This window comes from Oncorhynchus nerka, linkage group LG15 (genome assembly GCF_034236695.1).
Source record: "Oncorhynchus nerka isolate Pitt River linkage group LG15, Oner_Uvic_2.0, whole genome shotgun sequence".
In the NCBI taxonomy this organism is placed as follows: Eukaryota; Metazoa; Chordata; class Actinopteri; order Salmoniformes; family Salmonidae; genus Oncorhynchus; species Oncorhynchus nerka.
Genome location: NC_088410.1, coordinates 92,109,369 through 92,129,648, shown reverse-complemented (window position 1 = coordinate 92,129,648; position 20,280 = coordinate 92,109,369).

The following is a 20,280-nucleotide window of genomic DNA, read 5'->3' as shown; positions in this document are numbered from 1 at the left end:
AGATACAACGATATAGGATGGAGAGAGGGAGAGAGAGAGAAAACAAAAGCGAGAGAGAGAGAAAGCAAAAGAGAGAGAGAGAGAGCAAAAGAGAGAGAGAGAGAGAGCAAAAGAGAGAGAGAAAGCAAAAGAGAGAGAGAGAGAAAGAAAGCAAAAGAGAGAGAGAGAGAGAAAGCAAAAGAGAGAGAGAGAGAGCAAAAGAGAGAGAGAGAGAGAAAGCAAAAGAGAGAGAGAGAAAGCAAAAGAGAGAGAGAGAGAGCAAAAGAGAGAGAGAGCAAAAGAGAGAGAGAAAGCAAAAGAGAGAGAGAGAGAGAGCAAAAGAGAGAGAGAAAGCAAAAGAGAGAGAGAGAGAAAGAAAGCAAAAGAGAGAGAGAGAGAGAGCAAAAGAGAGAGAGAAAGCAAAAGAGAGAGAGAGAGAGAGCAAAAGAGAGAGAGAAAGCAAAAGAGAGAGAGAGAGAAAGAAAGCAAAAGAGAGAGAGAGAGAGAAAGCAAAAGAGAGAGACAGAGAGAAAGAAAGAAAGCAAAAGAGAGAGAGAGAGAAAGCAAGAGAGAGAGAAAGAAAGAAAGCAAAAGAGAGAGAGAGAGAGAAAGAAAGCAAAAGAGAGAGAGAGAGAAAGCAAGAGAGAGAGAAAGAAAGAAAGCAAAAGAGAGAGAGAGAGAAAGAAAGAAAGCAAAAGAGAGAGAGAGAGAAAGCAAGAGAGAGAGAAAGAAAGAAAGCAAAAGAGAGAGAGAGAGAAAGCAAGAGAGAGAGAAAGAAAGAAAGCAAAAGAGAGAGAGAGAGAAAGCAAGAGAGAGAGAAAGAAAGAAAGCAAAAGAGAGAGAGAGAGAAAGAAAGAAAGCAAAAGAGAGAGAGAGAGAAAGCAAGAGAGAGAGAAAGAAAGAAAGCAAAAGAGAGAGAGAGAGAGAAAGAAAAGATACAGAGAGAGAGAAAGGAAGAGCAACAAAGTGCACCTTCATAAAGTGTCCCCCTTCTCTGACCCCCTGACTCTCCACAGGGGCCCTTACAGTACATTACACTGTCTCCATAGTAACATATCTCATGTCCCGTGTCATCAGCAGGAGCTTCACACAGATTTTCCTCCTGTGGAAGTTCTCAATGGACCTCTGTGTGAGTGTGTGTGTGTGTGCGTGCGTGTGTGTGTGTCTGGGAGATTAATTCTGAATGACAAAGGAGTATTTTATACAGTCATACCATCTGTATAACACACATGCATTTCCCTCTGTAGAATCAACAACATTTGACACTGTTCGAGACTGAAGTGACAAACACTGGGCTTCTTGAGGTGTGCCATCTCACTTTCCAGGGGTCCTTCCATATAAAAACATCTGGACAGATTGGACATAATTACAGTGGATAGTACAGCAGGGTAAGCATTATACACCCCCTTTTTGGGAGACTCTCTCCTGAGTCCTGACCTGTCCTTGTCCCACATTTAGGGAATTAATCATTCATACTGTATTTTAACCAGAAGAATATGGCTTCTCTTTACTGCTCTTCCCACAGCGAGGTATATTCTGAACCTAAGGTCCTTTACTGACAGGTATAACCAAGGACAAATACTCTATACAGTATATAGGGCAGGGAATATAACCCAATCAGAATGGGTATAACCCAATGAGAATGGGTATAACCCAATGAGAATGGGTATAACCCAATGAGAATGGATATAACCCAATGAGAATGGATATAACCCAATGAGAATGGGTATAACCCAATCAGAATGGATATAACCCAATGAGAATGGGTATAACCCAATCAGAATGGATATAACCCAATGAGAATGGGTATAACCCAATCAGAATGGATATAACCCAATGAGAATGGGTATAACCCAATCAGAATGGGTATAACCCACTCAGAATGGATATAACCCAATGAGAATGGATATAACCCAATGAGAATGGGTATAACCCAATCCGAATGGATATAACCCAATGAGAATGGATATAACCCAATGAGAATGGATATAACCCAATCAGAATGGATATAACCCAATGAGAATGGATATAACCCAATCAGAATGGATATAACCCAATGAGAATGGATATAACAATCAGAATGGATATAACCCAATGAGAATGGATATAACCCAATCAGAATGGATATAACCCAATGAGAATGGATATAACCCAATCAGAATGGATATAACCCAATGAGAATGGATATAACCCAATCAGAATGGATATAACCCAATGAGAATGGATATAACCCAATCAGAATGGATATAACCCAATCAGAATGGATATAACCCAATCAGAATGGATATAACCCAATCAGAATGGATATAACCCAATCAGAATGGATATAACCCAATCAGAATAAACTCTCACTGAAATGTGTTTGATTGTTAGTTAGTTAGTTTGTTGTGAGTATGGGTTTATTCAAAGACATACTGCATATATATGACATCATACACACTATATTCTGTCTACATATGGTCTAGTCTTCACTAACAGTGTTTAAACACAAACGTGCGAAAGCTGGAAATCAAGGTTCCTGTATATATATGCTTGTGGGTTTATTCTGTTTAGTGCAAATGTGTCTCAGTAACATTGTCTCCTCACGAGCATATACCTACATAATATACAGTATTTTATTCACGTCTACATACATCATTGATCACGAGTAGGGCGAGACAGAAGCTGCTTCAGCATACACCTGTCTGTGCCAACACAACATGTTTTACACACACTGAGATTGCGGTTATACTTTGCACAGTTCCAGTTGGAAGGAAAGTATCTCTGGGGTGAGAAGGCCATTTTAGTTTGGCCTCAATTGGTACCTGTGTGTCTGTGTCAGATGAGGTGGCTGCCTAACAGCCCTGTGCTCCACATGCACACGGAAATCTACAGTACACGCACTCACGCACACACACACACACACACACACTCACGCACGCAGGCACACGCACGCACGCATGCACGCACACACACACACACACACACCCTGTTTGTGCCTGTATGTTCTCAGGGGAGAGGGAACAGACCATCATCTTTCTCCTTCACTGTAATGGTGACACCTGGGAGGAGTCACCACAGCATGGCTTCACGTCGCACTCTATGAATCACGTCAACCCACCCAGCCAGCGGTTTGTATTGATCCCTGATGAGAACTACAGACAAACATGAGAAGAACACGGGGGCTCACAGACTCACAGGACGGATGTTAGGTCTGCACAAAGTCACAGACTCACAGGACGGATGTTAGGTCTGCACAAAGTCACAGACTCACAGGACGGATGTTAGGTCTGCACAAAGTCACAGACTCACAGGACGGATTTTAGGTCTGCACAAAGTCACAGACTCACAGGACGGATTTTAGGTCTGCACAAAGTCACAGACTCACAGGACGGATGTTAGGTCTGCACAAAGTCACAGACTCACAGGACGGATGTTAGGTCTGCACAAAGTCACAGACTCACAGGACGGATGTTAGGTCTGCACAAAGTCACAGACTCACAGGACGGATGTTAGGTCTGCACAAAGTCACAGACTCACAGGACGTATGTTAGGTCTGCACAAAGTCACAGACTCACAGGACGGATGTTAGGTCTGCACAAAGTCTCAGACTCACAGGACGGATTTTAGGTCTGCACAAAGTCACAGACTCACAGGAGGGATGTTAGGTCTGCACAAAGTCTCAGACTCACAGGACGGATGTTAGGTCACTTGTGTGCTTGTGTTGCGTTTCAACCTGAGTTGACGCAGTCTACTGTCCAGATCAGTGGTCTTCCTGATCAGTGGACAAATTAATGAAAGATGGAAGGAAGAATGGATGAAAAGACAGAGGAAGGGATCCAATCAAATCAAATGCTATTGGTTGCATTACACATATTACCTTACAGTAAGGTCTACACCTGTTCTATTCGGCGCATGTGACAAATAACATTTGATTGGATATATATATATGTATATATAGATAGATATACATTATTTTACTTTTTAGATTTGTGTATATTGTTGTGTATTGTTAGACACTACTGCACTGTTTCACTGTAAGGTCTACCCTGCCACCCCTGAACAGGGGTGGCAAGGTAGCCTAGTGGTTAGAGCGTTGGACTAGTAACCGAAAGTTTGCAAGTTCATATCCCTGAGCTGACAAGGTACAAATCTGTCGTTCTCCCCCTGAACAGGCAGTTAACCCACTGTTCCTAGGCCTTCATTGAAAATAAGAATTTGTTCTTAACTGACTTGCCTAGTTAAGTAAAGGTAAAATAAAAAACAAACAATGCAGTTCAAGAAATAGAGTTAAGAAAAATATTTGCTAAATAAACTGAAGTAAAATAATAAATCAATCAATCAAAAAGTAACACAATAAATGTACATAACAATGTTACCGGTACTGAGCCAATGTGGAAGCTATATACAGGGGTTACCGGTACTGAGCCAATGTGGAGGCTATATACAGGGGTTACCGGTACTGAGCCAATGTGCAGGGGGTACAGGTTAATCAAAGTCATTTGTAAAGTGACTATGCATAGATAAATAGTCTGGGTGGCCATTTTGATTAACTGTTCAACAGTCTTATAGCTTGGGGGTAGAAACTGTTAAGGAGCCTTTTGGACCTAGACTTGGCGCTCTGGTACCGCTTGCCTTGTGGTAGCAGAGCCTTGTGGTAGCAGAGAGAACAGTGGTGGCAGGGTGGCTGGAGTTTTTGACAATTTTTGGGGCTTTCCTCTGACACCGCCTGGTATATAGGTCCTGGATGGCAGGAAGCTTTGCCCTAGTGATGTACTGGGCCCTACGCACTACCCTCTGTAGTGGCTTACGGTCAGATGCCGAGCAGTTGCCATATGTATGTATGTATGTATGTATATATATATGATGGGATGTATATGGATTATGGATAGAATATTTAGTATTTCTGTAGAATACATGGATAGAAAGAATACTATATGTACAGAAATAGTTGAATAGGATGGACTTGACTAGAATACAGTATATATATGTGACATGGGTAAAACAGTATGTAAACATTATTAAAGTGACCAGTGATTCCATGTCTATGTATATAGAGCAGCAGACTCTAAGGTGCAGGGTTGAGTAACCGGGTGGTAGCCAGCTAATAACAGTGACTAGGGTTCAGGGCAGGGTACTGGGTGGTAGCCGGCTAGTAACAGTGACTAAGGTGCAGGGTTGAGTAACCGGGTGGTAGCCGGCTAGTAACAGTGACTAAGGTCAGGGTTGAGTAAGCGGGTAGTAGCCGGCTAGTAACAGTGACTAAGGTTCAGGGTTGAGTAAGCGGGTAGTAGCCGGCTAGTAACAGTGACTAAGGTGCAGGGTTGAGTAACCGGGTAGTAGCCGGCTAGTAACAGTGACTAAGGTGCAGGGTTGAGTAAGCGGGTAGTAGCCGGCTAGTAACAGTGACTAAGGTGCAGGGTTGAGTAACCGGGTAGTAGCCGGCTAGTAACAGTGACTAAGGTGCAGGGTTGAGTAAGCGGGTAGTAGCCGGCTAGTAACAGTGACTAAGGTGCAGGGTTGAGTAACCGGGTGGTAGCCGGCTAGTAACAGTGACTAAGGTTCAGGGCAGGGTACTGGGTGGTAGCCTGCTAGTAACAGTGACTAAGGTTCAGGGCAGGGTTGAGTAACTGGGTGGTAGCCGGCTAGTAACAGTGACTAAGGTTCAGGGCAGGGTACCGGGTGGTAGCCGGCTAGTAACAGTGACTAAGGTTCAGGGCAGGGTACTAGGTGGTAGCCGGCTAGTAACAGTGACTAAGGTTCAGGGCAGGGTACTGGGTGGTAGCCGGTTAGTAACAGTGACTAAGGTTCAGGACAGGGTACTGGGTGGTAGCCGGCTAGTAACAGTGACTAAGGTTCAGGGCAGGGTACTGGGTGGTAGCCGGCTAGTAACAGTGACTAAGGTTCAGGTCAGGGTACTGGGTGGTAGCCGGTTAGTAACAGTGACTAAGGTTCAGGTCAGGGTTGAGTAACCGGGTGGTAGCCGGCTAGTAACAGTGACTAAGGTTCAGGGTTGAGTAACCGGGTGGTAGCCGGCTAGTAACAGTGACTAAGGTTCAGGGTTGAGTAACCAGGTGGTAGCCGGCTAGTAACAGTGACTAAGGTTCAGGGCAGGGTACTGGGTGGTAGCCGGCTAGTAACAGTGACTAAGGTGCAGGGTTGAGTAACCGGGTGGTAGCCGGCTAGTAACAGTGACTAAGGTTCAGGGCAGGGTACTGGGTGGTAGCCGGCTAGTAACAGTGACTAAGGTTCAGGTCAGGGTACTGGGTGGTAGTCGGCTAGTAACAGTGACTAAGGTTCAGGGTTGAGTAACCGGGTGGTAGCCGGCTAGTAACACTGACTAAGGTTCAGGGTTGAGTAACCAGGTGGTAGCCGGCTAGTAACAGTGACTAAGGTTCAGGGCAGGGTACTGGGTGGTAGCCGGCTAGTAACAGTGACTAAGGTTCAGGGCAGGGTACTGGGTGGTAGCCGGCTAGTAACAGTGACTAAGGTGCAGGGTTGAGTAACCGGGTGGTAGCCGGCTAGTAACAGTGACTAAGGTTCAGGGCAGGGTACTGGGTGGTAGCCGGCTAGTAACAGTGACTAAGGTTCAGGGCAGGGTACTGGGTGGTAGCTGGCTAGTAACAGTGACTAAGGTTCAGGGCAGGGTACCGGGTGGTAGCCGGCTAGTAACAGTGACTAAGGTTCAGGGCAGGGTACTGGGGGGAGGCTAGTAATAGTGACTAAGTTCAGGGCAGGGTACTGGGTGGTAGCCGGTTAGTAACAGTGACTAAGGTTCAGGGCAGGGTACTGGGTGGTAGCCGGTTAGTAACAGTGACTAAGGTTCAGGGCAGGGTACTGGGCAGAAGGAGAAAGGGAAGGAAAGATGGGATGTAGAAGAATGAGAAGGCATTGTAGAAGGCATAAGTATTCAGACAGGCAAGTTTAAAGGCCCCAGTTCAGTCAAAAATGTGATTTCCCTGTGTTTTATATTTACTTCCACACTATGAGGTTGAAATAATCGAGTGACATTTAGAAAATGATGATAATGCCCTTTTAGTGTTTTAGCTGTTTGAAAAGACTGCCAGAAATTATAGCCTGTTTTGTTGGGATGGAGTTTTGGCCTGCCTGGTGACATCAACAAGCAGTAAATTGGTTCATAGATCAATAAGAAAGAGAGTTACAAACCTCTCTGCCAATAACAGCTAGATTTCAGACCACCCACAGACAGTCCTAGCAAAATTCTTGCTTAAGAAGTAGCTTTTTGATACGAAGCTATTTTTGTTTATTTTTGACTATTTTCATTGAAAACATTAACAGTAAGATACTTAATTGTTACCCATAAATGATTTGATATTGAGTTAAAAATGGTTGCATTGGACCTTTAAGCACAGCGATAATCATATAACGGCCATTGCCCCCCCCCCCCCCTCTCTCTCTCAGACTGACACTACATCCAGCCAAACTACACAATAACCAACATGGCTGGAGACCCTTCTGTGACCAGACAACATATTCAGTTCCACCTCCCCAAACGATCTCTTTTCTTCCCCCAACTAGTAGCAGACAATGAATGTCAAGACACAAATAATCAAGGGTCCCTAGAGAGAACAGGGAGGGATAATAAAAGGGGTGGCTGTCTTTGGGATGTACTTGGTCAGTCTCAGCTTTGTGTCTGTGTAACAGTATAACTGTAGACCGTCCCCTCGCCCCCATACCCGGGCGCGAACCAGGGACCCTCTGCACACATCAACAACAGTCACACCACGAAGCATCGTTACCCATCGCTCCACAAAAGCTGGGGCCCTTGCAGAGCAAACACAGCAAGTGACGTCACCGATTGAAACGCTATTTAGCGCGCACCACCGCTAACTAAGCTAGCCGTTTCACATCCGTTACCTCTGTCACAACACCATCTCACAGCCACGGTCATGTTCATTAGGTCATCAAACAGAAGAAAACGCACTGAAACAGAGAGAGAGACTACCTGAATGTGTCCCTATTTTTCATTTTCCGTTGCAAAGTGTTTTGGTTTGGTGTGCGCTAATGAATAAGACCCAGTTACGCAGAGACACAGTAGGATGGACAATAACCACAATAACAGAAACACGGTTATCTGGGTGTGAGAGGAGGGGGAGTGGGTGACGACGTGTCTGCAGAAAGTGTTTAGGTGACTGTCAGAAGGGTGAGCAGGTTAATGATGCTTTGGATGTACATTTTCTATTTGCAGTCTTTGGTAAAAAAAAAAAGAAAATGTAAGACATTGAAGAAGACAAGTGGTGTTTTGGTCTTTGGTAACACAAAGTTACACAATCATTTTGACACCTTAAACATCCCATCCCACATCCCCCAACCCCCATCCCAAATCTCCCACCCCCCATCCCCCATCCCAAATTCCCCATCCCCCACCCCTTTCTATCGTTCACTTGAATGAATCCAATTTTCATGTATTTTACTTTTGTCTATTTTCATTCATTTATTCATTCCCTCCCAGGTGTACTGGGCCAGAGGATCAGGAGGGGTCAGGGGGTGATGTCCTACTCTATAAAATACCAAGCCTCCGTCCAGTACAACAAATATCACTACTGTAGAGGCACCCTCATACACCCTCAGTGGGTGGTGTCTGCTGCCCACTGTTGGTAACCATGAGTAGTGCAACTTCACATTCATTTTAAAAGATTTAGATGCACTACTGTTCCACTGGATGTCATAAGGTGAATGCACCAATTTGTAAGTCGCTCTGGATAAGAGCGTCTGCTAAATTACTTAAATGTAAATGTAAATGTAAAGGTCGGGTTGACCTGCTCAGATGATACATGCATCAACCAATGGTTGCGTGCCACATCATCGACCGTGTCATCCACTGACAGATTGCTATATCATATAATGTGATTAGCTGATACTTGAAATACCTATCAACGTATATTGTAAGATGTGGCATGCGTCAGCCACAACTGGGCAGAGGAACGCGTCTACAGTCTCTTTCAACAGCCACTGTGTCTGGAGTGCATTGAGTCTGGCTAATCTCGACCACCAGCTGGCTCTCTCTCCGAACCTTCTTCGGTCTGGCAATTGAGGCTACCAATAGTACGACATTGATAGGTTATGGCACCATCATAGGATAGAGTCAGGCATTTATAATGGTACTTGTACTCCCTGTATGTAGCTTCATTATTGTGTATTTTATTCATCTTGTGAGTAGTCGTGTTATTATTTTTTATTATTCCTTATTTTTAACAAATTCAATTTGATTTACATTTGTTTTTGTCATTTAACAGACACTCTTTGCGACTTACAGGAGAAATTAGTGTTCAGTGACTTGCTCAAGGACACATCGGCAGATTTTTCACTTAGTCAGCTCCGGGATTCGAACCAGCTACCTTTAGGTGACTGGCCCAACACTCTTAACCGCTAGACTGCCATAATAACATCTAATAAAATGTAATTTTTTGTTTACTTTGGCAACTTTAATTAAGCCTTGGTATGTACAACCACACATTACACTTAGAGCTTCTGTAACGCTCTGACGAGGAGGAGTAGTAGGAAGGATCGGAGGACCAATGCGCAGCGTGGTACGTGTTCATATTGCTTACTTTTAATAGAACACTGAAAAGTACAAAATAACAACAGGAATAAATGACAGCTGCCTCTGATTGAGAACCATACCAGGCCAAACACAGAAATCCCAAATTATAGAAAAAGGAACATAGACTGCCCACCCAAACTCACGCCCTGACCATACTAAAACAAAGACAAAACAAAGGAACTAAGGTCAGAACGTGATAGTACCCCCCCACAAAGGTGCGGACTCCGGCCGCAAAACCTGAACCTATAGGGGAGGGTCTGGGTGGGTGTCTGTCCGCGGTGGGGGCTCTGGTGTGGGACGTGGACTCCACTCCACCATAGTCTTTATCCGCCTCTTTAACCGCCTCCGTGGCCTCTTTAGAGCAGCGACCCTCGCCGCCGACCTCGAACTGGGGACCCTAGCCACGGGTCCCGAATGGACGGGAGATTCCGGCAGCTCCTGGCTGACGGACGGCTCTGGTAGCTCCTGTCTGACGGCCGGCTCTGGTAGCTCCTGTCTGACGGCCGGCTCTGGCAGCTCCTGGCTGACGGGCGGCTCTGGTAGCTCCTGGCTGCCGGACGGCTCTGGCAGGTCCTGGCTGACGAGCGGCTCTGGCAGCTCCTGGCTGACGAGCGGCTCTGGCAGCTCCTGACTGTCGGGCGGCTCTGGCAGCAAATAGACCGGACCATGGAGGTGCACTGGAGGTCTCGAGCACCGAGCCTGCACAACCCTACCTGTCTGGATGCTCCCCGTAGCCAGGCCAGTGTGGGTTATTCCACCTCGCCGGGCTGTGCTGGCGAACCGGGGACACCATGCATAGGGCTGGTGCCATGTACCCCGGCCCGAGGAGACGCAGTGGAGACCAGATGCGCTGAGCCGGCTTCATGGCACCTGTCTCGATGCCCACTCTAGCCTGGCCGATACGAGGCGCTGCTATGTACCGCACCGGGCTATGCCTGCGCACCGGGGACACCGTGCGCCTCACGGCATAACACGGTGCCTGCCCGGTCCCCCTCTCTCCACGGTAAGCACAGGGAGTTGGCTCAGGTCTCCTACCTGACTCCTACCTACCTGGGGCTGCCTCTTGGGCTTCCAACCGCGCTGCCATGCTGCCTCCTCATACCACTGCCTTTTGGCTTTCGCTGCCTCCAGCTCTGCCTTGGGGCGGCAATATTCTCCAGCCTGTACCCAGGGTCCCTTGCCTTCCAGGATCTCCTCCCAAGTCCAGGAGTCCTGAGATCTCTGCTGCTGCCCGTTACCACGCTGCTTGGTCCTTTGGTGGTGGGTGATTCTGTAACGCTTGTCCTCCTGATCAAAGTGGTTCTGAGTGAGCACAGTTTCTTCTCAGGCTTTGGGACGGAATTCAACGTTTCCAAGGTGCTGCTCCACTACATGTACATTTACATGACCTGCGACAACGACATCATGCTGATCAAAGTAAGGGAAACGTTGTTTCTATTGAACATGACATACTAATTAAGGCATTTTAATTAATTGTATGAAGAGGCCTTGGTCCAAAACCTACTACTGTGTAACTTAGTAGCGCTTCCCTTCAACCTACTACTGTGTACCTTAGTACCGTCTGTCTACCAAAACCTACTACTGTGTACCTTAGTACCTTCTGTCCAAAACTTACTACTGTGTACCTTAGTACCTTCTGTCCAAAACCTACTACTGTGTACCTTAGTACCGTCTGTCCAAAACCTACTACTGTGTACCTTAGTACCTTCTGTCTACCAAAACCTACTACTGTGTACCTTAGCACCTTCTGTCCAAAACCTACTACTGTGTAACTTAGTAGCGCTTCCCTTCAACCTACTACTGTGTACCTTAGTACCGTCTGTCTACCAAAACCTACTACTGTGTACCTTAGCACCTTCTGTCCAAAACCTATTACTGTGTACCTTAGTCTGTCTACCAAAACCTACTACTGTGTACCTTAGTACCTTCTGTCCAAAACCTACTATTGTGTACCATGGCACCTTCTATCGCTTCCCTTCCTTCTCTTTCTACTAAGGGATATGGTGGTTTTAATTTAATGTATTTATCACTATCTTGATGACCTACTGACCTTAAGGTCAGGGTTAAAGGGCATATGTTATATTGTATTACCTCACATGCCATAAAGTTACATAGTAGTGTGCTTAATTTGATCTCACTCTATCGGATTACCTCTCCTCCCCTCTCCCTCTCTCCCCGCCCCCTCCATCCCTCTATCATCATCTGGAGAGGCCGGCCACCCTCAACGCCAACGTTCAGCCCAGTGTGGACACGTCCCCGTTGCAGCAGGAAACAACCTGTATGGTGAGCGACTGGGGGAGTCACTAACATCTTCAGCTACAACCTGTATGGTGAGCGACTGGGGGGGGTCACTAACATCTTCAGCTACAACCTGTATGGTGAGCGACTGGGGAGGGGTCACTAACATCTTCAGCTACAACCTGTATGGTGAGCGACTGGGGGGTCACTAACATCTTCAGCTACAACCTGTATGGTGAGCGACTGGGGGGTCACTAACATCTTCAGCTACAACCTGTATGGTGAGCGACTGGGGGGTCACTAACATCTTCAGCTACAACCTGTATGGTGAGCGACTGGGGGGGGTCACTAACATCTTCAGCTACAACCTGTATGGTGAGCGACTGGGGGGTCACTAACATCTTCAGCTACAACCTGTATGGTGAGCGACTGGGGGGTCACTAACATCTTCAGCTACAACCTGTATGGTGAGCGACTGGGGGGGTCACTAACATATTCAGTTACAACCTGTATGGTGAGCGACTGGGGGGTCACTAACATCTTCAGCTACAACCTGTATGGTGAGCGACTGGGGGGGGTCACTAACATCTTCAGCTACAACCTGTATGGTGAGCGACTGGGGGTCACTAACATCTTCAGCTACAACCTGTATGGTGAGCGACTGGGGGGTCACTAACATCTTCAGCTACAACCTGTATGGTGAGCGACTGGGGGGTCACTAACATCTTCAGCTACAACCTGTATGGTGAGCGACTGGGGGGTCACTAACATCTTCAGCTACAACCTGTATGGTGAGCGACTGGGGGTCACTAACATCTTCAGCTACAACCTGTATGGTGAGCGACTGGGGGGGTCACTAACATCTTCAGCTACAACCTGTATGGTGAGCGACTGGGGGTCACTAACATCTTCAGCTACAACCTGTATGGTGAGCGACTGGGGGGGGGCACTAACATCTTCAGCTACAACCTGTATGGTGAGCGACTGGGGGGGGTCACTAACATCTTCAGCTACAACCTGTATGGTGAGCGACTGGGGGGGGTCACTAACATCTTCAGCTACAACCTGCATGGTGAGCGACTGGGGGGGTCACGAACATCTTCAGCTACAACCTGTCCCTGTGACCCAAACCGTGGACGTCATCACCAACTCTCATATGTACATACTGTATTCTATTCTATACTTCTTAGTCTATGCCGCTCTAAATTGCTCATGTATATATTTATATATTCTTATGAATTTACCACAGGTGGAATCCAATCAAGTTGTAGAGACATCTCAAGGATGATCAATGGAAACAGGCTGCACCTGAGCTCAATTTCGATTGACTTATTCTCTATTTCTTAATTCTAATCAATAACTCTCCAGTTCGTAGTGAGTATTTCATCACATAACAATATCATAATTTCTACACTGTAAAGTGTTAAAGGTGGTAGTGTACACTTAAAGCTTGGTTTCAATCTGGAGCAGGGGCGTGTAAGGGTGTCAAATCCAATGTTTCAAGGTTCATATCGGTTTTGCAATTTCTGACTACCCATCCTAAGGAACTGTTTCACGAGTCAATCTGACTAAGCATTATAGTGAAGCAAGCCTGCGATGTACATACAGTATGATGTAGTTCTGTCTGTCCAAGGTCTACACTTCTGTAGATTATTTCCTCAGTCAGCATTGGAATTTAGTCAGTCAGAATTTAGCCATTCAGTCGGAATTTAGCCATTCAGTCAGAATTTAGCCATTCAGTCAGAATTTAGCCATTCAGTCAGAATTTAGTCATTCAGTCAGAATGTAGTCATTCAGTCAGAATTTAGTCATTCAGTCAGAATGTAGTCATTCCGTCAGTCAGTTAAAGTGGGCAAGAAGCCTTTTTGTGCACAAGTATAACTAACAGTCAGTAATTCAGAGTTTCAATAATGTTGTTAATGATGATCGGAGGGGAGGCCATCTAAACTAAGTTATGTCCGTGGCATAAAGACGTGCTTTTAGCCAAACAGAGCAATTAGCATATTAGCCCGTTAGTAATGGTCAATTCATCCTTTGATTAAGCCGTTGAACTTCAGTATAAAAAATAGTGTCAACAACAGTCAGGCTAAGAGACAAGTTGGTCAACAACAAGCTTGATCAAAGTAATATTAGAGTTTGTCTAGCGAGCCCATAGCCTTCTGTCTGTTATTCAAAAGGCTCATATTTGTAACCCTCTCAAGGACAAATGTATTTAAAGGACAAACGCCCTTATAGTCACCAAAAGGATTGCCGTTTTGTCATTGTTGGTCAACTACTCTGTCAATCATCAACTGTTGGAAGTTCCTTAGAGGCATACTTTCCATCTGAAACAGTTCGGAAGAGTTTGTGTATATATTATGATGACATCGTGTGACGTTTTTGTCGTTTTGGGACTTCGGTAAGTTTTTTGGGGGGGGCTGTTCGGGCACAATATTTTTTCTCGAAACCGGCCGAAGTTCTAGGAGCCGAAATCTCAGCACCTTCGTCCGTGATTGGTCACCTGTAGGGATTCTTCAATAAATTAATTGTTGTAATTAAACGAGAAACGACTCGTTTTCATACACATTTTTTAATTGAGAAATACTGCACCAAACATGTTAGATGTAAAATTGCGCGACTTAGATCTTTCTCTGCAAAAACTTCATTTTTTGAGTTATTTTAGGTTAATTTTGACTATTTTTGAGGAAACGTATACTGGCTACGGCATCTCAAATATGACAAACAGTACAATGAACCTTTTTCAAGCGAAGGTCTTTTAAGGGAGTATGGGAGTACTTCGGCTAGCCGTCAGCCGAACTGAAGCATGCTGACCAGCGTGGAAAAACTACTAAATTGTCATACTTGAGTAAAAGTAAAGATACCTTAATAGAAAATGACTCAAGTAAAAATGAAAGTCACCCAGTAAAATACTACCTGAATGAAAGTCTGAAAGCATTTGGTTTTAAATATACTTTAGTATCAAATTTGGTTTTAGATATACTTTAGTATCAAGAGTAAATGGAATTGCTAAACTATACGTAAGTATTAAAAGTCAAAGTATAAATCATTTCAAATTCCTTTTACAAAGCAAACCAGACGGCCATATTTATTATTTTTATTGATGGATAGCCAGGGGCACACTCCGACACTCCAACTCTCCTACACTCAGACATCATTTACAAACAAAGCATTTGTGTTTAGTGAGTCTGCCAGATGAAAGGCAGTAGATGACCAGGGATGTTCTGTGTTTAGTGAGTCTGCCAGATGAAAGGCAGTAGATGACCAGGGATGTTCTGTGTTTAGTGAGTCTGCCAGATGAAAGGCAGTAGATGACCAGGGATGTTCTGTGTTTAGTGAGTCTGCCAGATGAAAGGCAGTAGATGACCAGGGATGTTCTCTTGATAAGTGTATGAATTACTATTTGTATGACTGTGTATGACTATTTTCCTGTTCTGCTAAGCATTCAAAATGTAACGAGTACTTTTGTGTGTCAGGGAAAATGTATGGAATAAAAAGTACATCATTTTCTTTTGGAATGTAGTGAAGTAGAAGTAAAAGATGGCAAAAATATAAATAGTAACATACAGATACCACAAAAAATGACTTAAGTAGTATTTTAAAGTATTTTTACATAAGTACTTTACACCACCGATGCTGACGACATGGACATGAGTGCTGCAAAAAGTCAGAGATGATTTCATGTGTTATATTCCGTACAATAAAAAAAATAAAAATCGAATCAAATGATTGATCAATTAATCAAGCTCATTAGAGGGGACAGGTGAGACTTCTCTTCAGCTCTGCCTGCTCGACCTGACTGTTGCGTGTTACAACCTGGGGGTGTGTGCAGAGAGAAACACCATCTGTAAAGCAGGGTCAGAGGGTTACAGGAGCTTCAAGGCCATCGCTATCGCCAGGTAAAGTTCATGTAGTAGGTGCTCTTGGAACTGTTCTAGTTTAACGTCCCAAATCTCTTCAATTTTTCACCGCTCTAATGCTGCCCCCTAGTGTCAGGAACGTGCTATAACGTCTTGATAACAGTCGAGCGTTCTCAAACAACTGTGTTAGAGTGGCATAGTGCAGTGTGCCAAGGACATTTATTTTATTTTCATCAACTGTATTGTAAAATGTCTTGTATCTATAATATCTGCAGTGACTTAATCGACCAATTCATCTCACGGTGGCTGCAGACAGTTCATGACACACACACACACACTTTTTTAAACAACCTGTGTGCCTTTGGAACGTTAATTGCTTAATTAACTCAGAAAACACACCTGTGTGGAAGCATCTGCTTTGTATCACGTTTTTCCTTTATTTTGGCAGTTACCTGTAAATCAATGAAATATAGTAGATTGAGGGTGACTGGATGTAGAACTATAATCTAGAAAAAGGACCTATTTTTGTAGCATGTGTGGACGGGAAAGTAATGATACGCCAAAGGTCTATGAGTGTATGTTTATGCATTTTCATTGTTAATGTATAAAAAAATGGTAAACAACGTTACATATTTAAGTGCATTGATCAATTTGTTGTGTATTAAATAAATACGTCAAATGTTTGTCTCATTTAGCTGGTATTATTCTTCAATCTAATTTTCACAAATAAACAGTACATACAAGTATTTTTAAATGGTCTACAGTACTACCGATTCTCCCAAACAGCTGATGTAAAACTTTAAAGGGGCAGTGCAGTTTTTTATGTAAGGGGGTGGGGCTCTAGATCGTCCTACCAGCCAATCAGGGTTGTGTATGTAATGTATATAAAAATGGTAAATAACGTTACATATTTAAGTGCATTGATCAATTTGTTGTGTATTAAATAAATACATCAAATGTTTGTCTCATTTAGCTGGTATTTTTCTTCAATCTAATTCTGTGAGTGATAGATTTAGAAAAAGTGTATTTGTGTTAGGAAGCATATACAGTGGGGCAAAAAAGTATTTAGTCAGCCACCAATTGTGCAAGTTCTCCCACTTAAAAAGATGAGAGGCCTGTAATTTTCATCATAGGTACACTTCAACTATGACAGACAAAATGAGGGGAAAAAATCCAGAAAATCACATTGTAGGATTTTTAATGAATTTATTTGCAAATTATGGTGGAAAATAAGTGTTTTAAGACTGTTAGGATCACCACTTTATTTTAAGAATGTGAAATGTCAGAATAATAGTAGAGAGAATGATTTATTTCAGCTTTTATTTTGTTCATCACATTCCCAGTGGGTCAGACGTTTACATACACTCAATTAGTATTTGGTAGCATTGCCTTTAAATTGTTTAACTTGGGTCAAAAACGTTTCAGGTAGCCTTCCACAAGCTTCCCACAATAAGTTGGGTGAATTTTGACCCATTCCTCCTGACAGAGCTGGTGTAACTGAGTCAGGTTTCTAGGCCTCCTTGCTCACACATGCTTTTTCAGTTCTGCCCATAAATGTTCTATATGCTTGAGGTCAGGGCTTTGTGATGGCCACTCCAATACCTTGACTTCGTTGTCCTAAAGCCATTTTGCCACAACTTTGGAAGTATGCTTGGGGTCATTGTCCATTTGGAAGACCCATTTGCCCATTTGCAACCAAGCTTTAACTTCAAGACTGATGTCTTGAGATGTTTCAATATATCCACGTAATTTTCCTTCCTCGTGGTGCAATCTATTATGTGACGTGCACCAGTCCCTCCTGCAGCAAAGCACCCCCACAACATGATGCTACCACCCCCGTGCATCATGGTTGGGATGGTGTTCTTGGGCTTGCAAGCCTCACCCTTTTTTCTTCCAAACATAACGATGGTCTTTATGGCCAAACAGTTCTATTTTTGTTTCATCAGACCAGAGGACATTTCTCCAAAAAGTATGATCTTTGTCCCCATGTGCAGCTGCAAACCGTAGACTGGCTTTTTTATGGCGGTTTTGGAGCAGTGGCTTCTTCCTTGCTGAGCGGCCTTTCAGGTTATGTTGATATAGGACTCGTTTTACTGTGGATATAGATACTTTTGTACCTGTTTCACACAAAAAATAACATTAGCTATGCAGCTGTAATTCAATTAAAAAAACACAGAAGTATTATTATTATTAAGATCCCCTCTTGTCCTGGTCTATTTGAACTGGTCCTTTGTGTGCAACTTGGTACATAATCTAGGGGGAACAACATCACACTGCTACACGTAGATCATCCGTTCACTTACTCTGCATCTCACAAAGACACGGCGGTTGGAACCAAAAATCTCCAATTTGGACTCATCAGACCAAAGGACAGATTTCTACAGATCTATTGTCCATTGCTCGTGTTTCTTGGCCCAAGAAAATCTCTTCTTATTATTGGTGTCCTTTAGTAGTGGTTTCTTTGCAGCAATTCGACCATACAGGCCTGATTCACATAGTCTCCTCTGAACAGTTAATGTTGAGATGTGTCAGTTACTTGAACTCTGTGAAGCATTTATTTGGGCTGCAATCTAAGGTGTAGTTAACTAGTGAACTTATCCTCTGCAGCAGAGGTAGCTCTGGGTCTTCCATTCCTGTGGCGGTCCTCATGAGAGACAGTTAACTTAATGAACTTATCCTCTGCAGCAGAGGTAACTCTGGGTCTTCCTTTCCTGTGGCGGTCCTCATGAGAGCCAGTTTCATCATGTTGCTTGATGGTTTTTGCGACGTCACTTGAAAACTTTGAAAGTTATTGAATGTTCTGCATTGACTGACCTTCATGTCTTAAAGTAATGATGGACTGTCGTTTTTCTTTGCTTATTTGAGCTGTTCTTGCCGTAATACAGGCTCTTTTACCCAACAGGGCTCTTCTGTATTCCACCCCTACCTTGTCACAACACAACTGATTTGTTCAAACACATTAAGAAGGAAAGAAATTCCACAAATTAACTTTCAACAAAGCATCCCTTATTATTGAAATGCATTCCAGGTGACTTCCTCATGAAGCTAGTTGAGAGAATGCCATGAGTATGCAAAGCTGTCATCAAGGCAAAGGGTGGCTCCTTTGAATAATCTGTTTAACACTGTTTTGGTTACGACATGATTCCATTTGTGTTATTTTATAGTTTTGATGTCTTTCACTACTGGGAAATCGCACACACAAAACAATCCGTAGGATATCATAGTCCTGCCTAGTAGAATACCTAAATATGTAATATCATTTAAAATTAGAGTAGGCCTAGATAATGATGATTTTATTACTTACAGGTATGTTTGATTAGGCTACATGTTATGTTGTGCACATACACACAGCACACAAGCCCTTTATTGAAAACATAAACGATGCTGGATATGTCTCCTGTCTGATGTCATTATTTTTACAGTCTATGGTCGAATCCTTTTAACGAAGCTGAGACTACTTTGAAGTAGCCTAACACGGAACTCAAACCGGCTGTGTGCGTGCACCATCGTGCGCTGTCATGCATAAATGTATTTTGTCCCCCCACACCAAACGCGATCACGACACGCAGGTTAAAATGTCAAAACAAACTCTGAACCAATGACATTAATTTGGGGACAGGTCGAAAAGCATTAAACATGTATGGTAATTTAGCTAGTTAGCTTGCACTTGCTAGCTAATTTGTTCTATTTAGCTAGCTTGCTGTTGCTAGCTAATTTGTCCTGGGATATAAACATTGAGTTGTTATTTTACCTGAAATGCACAAGGTCCTTTAATCCAGTCATTCTAGTCATCTCTCCTCCTTCCTGCCTTTTGATAAATCCATGTCAGGCCTTTTGTTCTTAATTGGTCCTGAATGAGTCCACCAGAGGGAGCCACCTGATAAATCCATGTCAAGCCTTTTGTTCTTAATTGGTCCTGAATGTGTCCACCAGAGGGAGCCACCTGATAAATCCATGTCAGGCCTTTTGTTCTTATTGGTCCTGAATGTGTCCACCAGAGGGAGCCACCTGATAAATCCATGTCAGGCCTTTTGTTAAATGGTCCTGAATGTGTCCACCAGAGGGCGCCACCTGATAAATCCATGTCAGGCCTTTTGTTCTTAATGGTCCTGAATGTGTCCACCAGAGGGGGCCACCTGATAAATGTCAGGCCTTTTGGCTCCTCCACATTCCCTTTGTACCTTTTTATGATTAATCATATTTTTAACGTGCAAAATATAAACTAAACCAAAATGCAGTCAAAAAAATAATAATAATCTTCAAGTCTATGGTTTTATCCCCAATATTGATAAATGAATAAAATAGATTTACATTTACATTTAAGTCATTTAGCAGACGCTCTTATCCAGAGCGACTTACAAATTGGTGCATTCACCTTATGACATCCAGTGGAACAGCCACTTTACAATAGTGCATCTAAATCTTTTAAGGGGGGTGAGAAGGATTACTTTATCCTATCCTAGGTATTCCTTAAAAGAGGTGGGGTTTCAGGTGTCTCCGGAAGGTGGTGATTGACTCCGCTGTCCTGGCGTCGTGAGGGAGTTTGTTCCACCATTGGGGGGCCAGAGCAGCGAATAGTTTTGACTGGGCTGAGCGGGAACTGTACTTCCTCAGTGGTAGGGAGGCGTGCAGGCCAGAGGTGGATGAACGCAGTGCCCTTGT